The sequence below is a fragment of the Zingiber officinale genome, chromosome 4A, assembly GCF_018446385.1.
Source record: "Zingiber officinale cultivar Zhangliang chromosome 4A, Zo_v1.1, whole genome shotgun sequence".
In the NCBI taxonomy this organism is placed as follows: domain Eukaryota; kingdom Viridiplantae; phylum Streptophyta; class Magnoliopsida; order Zingiberales; family Zingiberaceae; genus Zingiber; species Zingiber officinale.
Genome location: NC_055992.1, coordinates 27,412,655 through 27,419,426, shown reverse-complemented (window position 1 = coordinate 27,419,426; position 6,772 = coordinate 27,412,655).

The window sequence follows — 6,772 nt, the reverse complement described above, 5'->3', positions numbered from 1 at the left end:
TAGCACGTCTCATCCATCTGCCATATGTCACCTATTTCAAAAGGAAGATGGTCCTCCCACAGAACCGATTGATAATATCTACACGGCTTGTGGTAGTTCATCCCATCCAGCTGTTTTATGTCACTTCTTCCAAAATGCTGCTAGCTCTTCCACGGAACTTCAGCACTTATTCCAACCTCAACATCAAGATACATATGAGCAAGTTCCTGACACTTATGAGTATGACTGGGGAGATTATCAAATCCAGAACCTTCAACTCTAGTTAATTCCTTAGCAACATGAGCAGTCACTATCCTAGCAGCAGAATCCTAACACACATCAACATTACAATCAATTTTGGATGGACCATCAAAATTTGTACTACAACTGCATATAAAATGTTGAGCATATTTCCCAAGTAAATCAAAGTTCGTCAGAGTTTCAAGATGACTTTTCATTGGACATACCACATCATTTACAACCATATGAACTCGTGGACTTGGAGGACTCTCAAAACCCAAATTTCTTGCTCCAAGTCAGATGAAGACCACAACACATGATTTTGAAGAGCTAATGGTGCAACGGGGGATCCTAGTTTTACAACTATTACTACAAATTTCTAATAAAGTTGTTGATTCTTCTATTGATGATATTGATGCTAGTGGACTCTTCACTACTTATGATAATGATGTGGTGGATAAAAGTGTAGGGACATGTACTATGGAGGAAATGCCCCAAGAATCACCTCCTTTGATCACACAACCAATTGATGCTATGGAATTTGTAAGAATTGAATTGGTTGATGATAAATGTGTAGGGACTTGTGCAATGGAAGCAAAGCCCCAAGAATCACTACTTTTAGAGGCACCACCACTCGAACCAGAGCTAGAACCACTACAAAATTTTGAAGAGGTCACATCCACTTGTTTAGATCTTTCAGGTACATCTCAACACTACAAGGTTAGTATTCTTAGTGATCTTTTGGAAAATTTAATAGAGGTACCTATAATTTATTTTATTGGATGTGATTTAATTTTTATATACTCAGTTCATACTAATACGATTCTAGCTCCTTCTTATATTACATGCTTGTGGGAGGTTTGTCTTTCCTTTGGGTGTGTAGGTTTTCAAGAGGCCTATAATTGGAAGCTCGATCTGAACCGTGTTCGACCACCTCAAAGAACTTCAAAGAAGACAAAGATAGAGAGAGTTATACTTTACTCTGTATCTCCTTTGATGAAAGCTCTCTCCATAATAAGAGCCCTTGGTAGGAGGGTGTTGAAATATCTTACCCCTCCAAGAGCGAGATTTCGATGAATTTAATGAGGTGGTCGAGCTAATGACCTTAAACAAGCGCTTCTTGGGAGGCAACACAAGTTCATTTTCTTTGTTTTCATTCATTGGTTTGGTTCTTTCTAGTTTCATTTCTTTCTTTATAATCAACATGTATCCTCTACTTAATTTTTGTTGTCTACTTTCTTTTATAGGACTTGAAGATTAGGAGGAGTGCAACTACATGGTGGAGAAGTTAATGACATGAGCATTTGACACACATCATTTGGTAACTTCTCCTACTTTAAATCTCCTCCACATTGTTTTTAGTTTTCATTAAGACAATGAAAAGTTTAAGTCTGGGGGGATGCATTAGATGCATTTGGTTTAATTTAGTTTTTGCTTTTGCATACTTCTTTTTGCCTAATAAAATTTGCTAGTTGCATCATTCATCACATCATGATTGTTTGTTCCTTAATGCAAAATACTAGCACGTTTCATCTAGATATTTATATTGTGTGATTTGGCATGCTAGTATGCCTATTGATCTTTATTTTCCTATCCATAGTAGCATGAAGTGAGCATTTTATTACAAGAAGAATTTGAATGTTGGCCTAGTTTTAGGATCTCTTCACATTATGCTTGACTTTGATGGTAGATATTTTTGAAAATAGTCATGATTCATAGAACCGAACTAGTACTCTTGCTTCTATGTTGACCTCTCAACTACATTTTGGTTACTGGATAAACTTAGATCATGTAAGCTCATTTGGAAAAATCAATCCCAAAAGAATAAAAAAAAATTGATGAAAGTTTGTTCAAGTTTGATACTTTGCAAACATAAAAAAAAAAAAAGAAAAAAAAAAGGATAAAAAATAGTTATCGTGAGTGGAAACTAGCAATTCACCCCTTTGAGACCGAGTTAGGTTACTGGGGAAATGAATGTTATGTTTTTCTTGATATTGAGTATTCCTTTGAGACCTTGTGTAGACGATGCATAGCATTTTTGAGAGGAACAAACCTTGCGTGTGGCAGGTAAGTGTCTATCGTTGGAAGTATGAGGAACACGGTTAAATGAAAAATTGACTAAGCTTAGAGATTGATACTTGAAAAAGTTAGGCCACTTATTACACTGAGCACGGAGAACTTCTACTTAGGCCACACTCAAATAATTCTTGTATCATACTCATCAATGAAACTATATGATAAGTTTATATTGATTCATTAGGGATTATTAAATGCCATCTATGCACATAAATCTAGATTGCAGGTTTTGCTTGAGGACAAGCAAAGGTTTAAGTCTGGGGGTGTGATGTGCGTAGATCTTATGATAATTTATACATGTTTTGACGCACATTCACTTACTTTATTCACGTATATTCTATGCATGTTCACCTCTCTTAGCATATATTCTGCATAAATACTCTTTTGTTAAGAGATATGCTCTTTGTATGTTTACTTGTTGACAAGACGCAATTTGGAGCAAAAATGAAGCTTAAGTGAAGTCTAGAGCTTCTAAGGTGTTCGGGCCGTGTGCGATTTCCAACACTGCAGACCAAAGGTTAAATGACTATAAATTTCTGCTTAGTTGGAGTTATGAGTCATTATAGATATAAAAATGTAGATAACTTCAAGATATACAACTCTTATGAAGACTTCAACCAGAGAAAACCAAGTCTCGAAGGTCTAAAGTTCGTTTCTATGAGACACGGCCTTGGCACACGGCCGTGTCAAATCCTGCACTGCACACCAAGAGTAAAATAGGCATAACTTTGTGGTCCGTTGGGGTTTTGGGCTGTTTATATTACCAAATTGTAGCTAACTTCAATATTTACAACTTTTATGATGACCCCAACTCAAGATTACCACATTAAGAAGCACTAAAACGTCTTACAAGTAGAGGCACGACCTTGATACACGGCCGTGTCAATTCTGCACGGCCAGTGCAGAAGAAAGGCATGGCCGTGTCAACTCGCACGGCAGTGCCACTTAAGCAGTGTAGAAGATAGGCATGGTCGTGTCAACCCGTACGATCGTGCCACTTAACCAGTGCAAAAGATAGGCATGACTATGTCAACTCGCATGGCCGTGCCACTTAACCAGTGCAGAAGATAGGCATGGCCATGCGGATCTCACATGGCTTTGACACAGGCCGTGCGACACCCGTACCTTACCCTATAAAAGGGTCAAGAACCCTATTCATGGGGAGATCTTTTGGTTCAGGACTTCGTCCCTCTCATCAGGAAAGGGTTCTCCCCTTCGGGGGAAACCCTCGAGCTTCATCCACCGCCATCTCTTGACGCGCTCCGTCCATCTTCAGAGCAAGGAGGCATCACCAAGACATCGGAAACCTCGGCAAGCATCTCTTCTTCTCCTTCTTCTCACATCAAGGGTTGTAAGTGTGCTTTACTTTATGTTTTGGGGTTATTCTTCCCTCACAATGGAGTAGACCTCCTTTTCTATGGATGTAGGGAGTAGTTTTGGATAGGGTTTGATGTAAAACTCATGTTTGTGCCTTTACTCGTTGGATGATTTCTCTTGCTTCGTTTCTATTTGATATGCATGAGACTTGCTGCCTTGTTAAGTTAATTGATTGTGTAGGAATTGCTAATTTTGTAAAGAGAGGATCTTAGATCGTATACCCAAGGGGCCATAGTGACAGGGGTAACTCATTCATAGACGTCTAGGATATTCCCTTGAAAGGAGAGGCAACTTCTCCACAAGGAAGTAAGAGAGCAAACCAAATCCTATTTCTATCCCTAATGATACCGATTAGATTTGTATTCTTGTGATCTACCGAGGCGCCCTAGTGATAGGGGTTAACCGTAACAGGATTTCACAGGGATCTTCTCTGATCAGTACTTAAGGATAGTAGCTTTAACTTCCAGTGAAGGTACGTTGATTGACAATGAGTAAAAGATAGAACATGATGCATCAGGTTCCACCACAACGAAACCGAAATCCTAGAATCCATTTCCCAAAGCTCAATTCCCTCTAAGATCGATTCTCTCATCCTTCTCTTTCTCTCTTCAATCACTCTCGTTAGTTTGCAAGCGCCAAAGCCAACTTTTGACCATCTATATAACTTACTTTGCGACATCTCTAGTGCTTAATCAACAGTCCCTGTGGTTCGACAATCTTATATATTACTAACGATAAATTCGTGCCCTTGCGGAAGTGTAACAACTAAACTAGCTTGATACAAGTAGAGATCAGCTCAAGAAGCAAAGTTGGAAGTAAGCCTGATCGGTCGACTGAACCAGCAGATCAGTCGACTGAACCCAGCACAGATCAGATCGATCATAAGTAAAATTGGAAGTGAGCCTGATCGGTCTATCGAACCCAAGGATCGATCGATAGAACATTAAATGAAATTAAAGGCTCATTAATAGAGAATTTTTATGAGCAGGGAAACAAGGCTGATCGGTCGATCGATCGATCAAAGAGGTCAGTTGATCAAACATTAATTACTCATTATTGCTTGAAGATCATATCTCAACGAAGAAGGAAAGCACAATGTTTAGTCAACTGATAGAGTATTCGGTTATCCGAATGGATCAGTCGACTGAAGGGTTTATCAGGTGACTAAGGGTGGCTTATAAAAAGGGAGCTTGAGTTCCTAGGTAGGTATTCATTCGAATTCTAGTTCACTCAGTTCTAAATCTTTCATTTGGGCTATTCTGCTACTCGACTTCAAGTAAGCTAGTGCTCTGACAAAGTACTGATGATCTTCTTCACTTCTTATTCATTTCGGTATAATTTTATTTATCTTGCTTTGTACTTAATCTTAAGTAAGATAGTAGGTTATTACTATCTTATATTTTTCTTTGTATGAATTGCTTCTTTCTGGAGGTTTTCGAAAAGAAAAATTATAGTGATTTATCCAATGGTGTGATCAAGGATCATGAGTCTTGGAGTAGGAGTCGACATAGGCTCCGAACCAAGTCACCACTAGAGTCATTTGTATTATTTTTCATTGCTACATTGATATTTGTTCTAAGATTTGATACAAAAAGAAAAGGTTTTTAACGAGCAATATTCACCCTCCCCCCTCTATCGCTTTCTCTCAATCCTTCAATAATTACTGATGTGACAAAAAGTGAAGACAAATATTTAGATGTGATTGAGAACAACTTATAATTCTATGGCTCAGCTTGAGAGATAAAAGGTGTTCAAGTGGAAACTGGTTGATGCACTATGCCATTTGGTGCACTACACAAATTTCCAAAGGTCAACTCACAAGGTGTGCAAGGATAATTTCACACTAGAATCATCAAAACTGATTAATTGGATGAATATGGAAAGCAAATAAAGCATGTTGTCCTCAGGTGACAAGGGAGAGCTTAGTTAACTGTTAGAGTGTATACTAAAAGTCTAGCTTTTTGTATAAACATATAAGAATCACATTGGTCAAATGTCTATATTTATGGTAAGTGTAGTTGTCCATTTAATTTATATTGTAGATAACATGGTGTGAGGAGACACACAGAAAATCATGTTATCAGATCCTTATAAATTATAAACAGTTGCTCATAACCAAGATGGAATGAGACAAACCATTGGAGTGGTTGTAATGTAATTAGATATTAGTTTATCTTGATTAATAAATTACACTAGTACACTATGAGTGTATTGAGCAGGACCAATTGAGATAGTATCTTTTTATACTGACTATATAAAAGAATAAAACCTCTGTTATTATGGAAGTGTGTACTCTTAATCTCGATATAATAACAAGCACGTGTACTTAGTATTTATTTCTTTGACTTATCAATGGGTGAGATTTAGCTCGTTAAATCAATATGCCTGATAAGTTGGGAAATGATATTATTTATATGGTGTGTTGTTGATTATAGAATAAAACTGTGTCCTAGTAATCTAGGTTGATGATGTCCCCTTGAGGAGCTCATAAGGATTGTCATGTAAATCCTACAGGTGGACTTAGTCCGACATGGCGATAAGGTTGAGTGGTACTACACTTGGAGCTAGATATTAATTGAGTTATCAGTAACTCGTTTAATTAGTGGGCATGCAATATCTTAAACACTGGGAGACTAACACACTCATGATAAGGAGCTCATATAGTAATATGGGATTGGTGTGGTAATGCAATAATAACTCTTTAGTGGAATGAGATATTATTGATGAAATTGAGTTGGGTGTTCGGAGCAAACATGGGAAGCTCAAGCTCATCGGGAGACCAATTTCTCCTTTTGGTCCCTATTGTAACCTCTTATTTATAAAGTCTTATATCCACCCAAACCCAATTTCTTACCCACCTTAAGGTGGCTGGCCAAGCCAAGCTTGGAGCCCAAGCTAGGGCCGGCCAAACCAAGGTTAGATGGGTTCAAGTTGTGGTCGACCCTAGCTTCGAGCCCAAGCAAGGGTGGCTAACCACATTGAATTCAAAAGGAAGTTTTAGTTTGTAAAATCTTTCCTTTTATAGAGATCTATTAAAAGGATTTAAAAGGATGATTTTAATATAAAACTTTTCTTTTTTTTATCAGTCATAAAAGGAAAT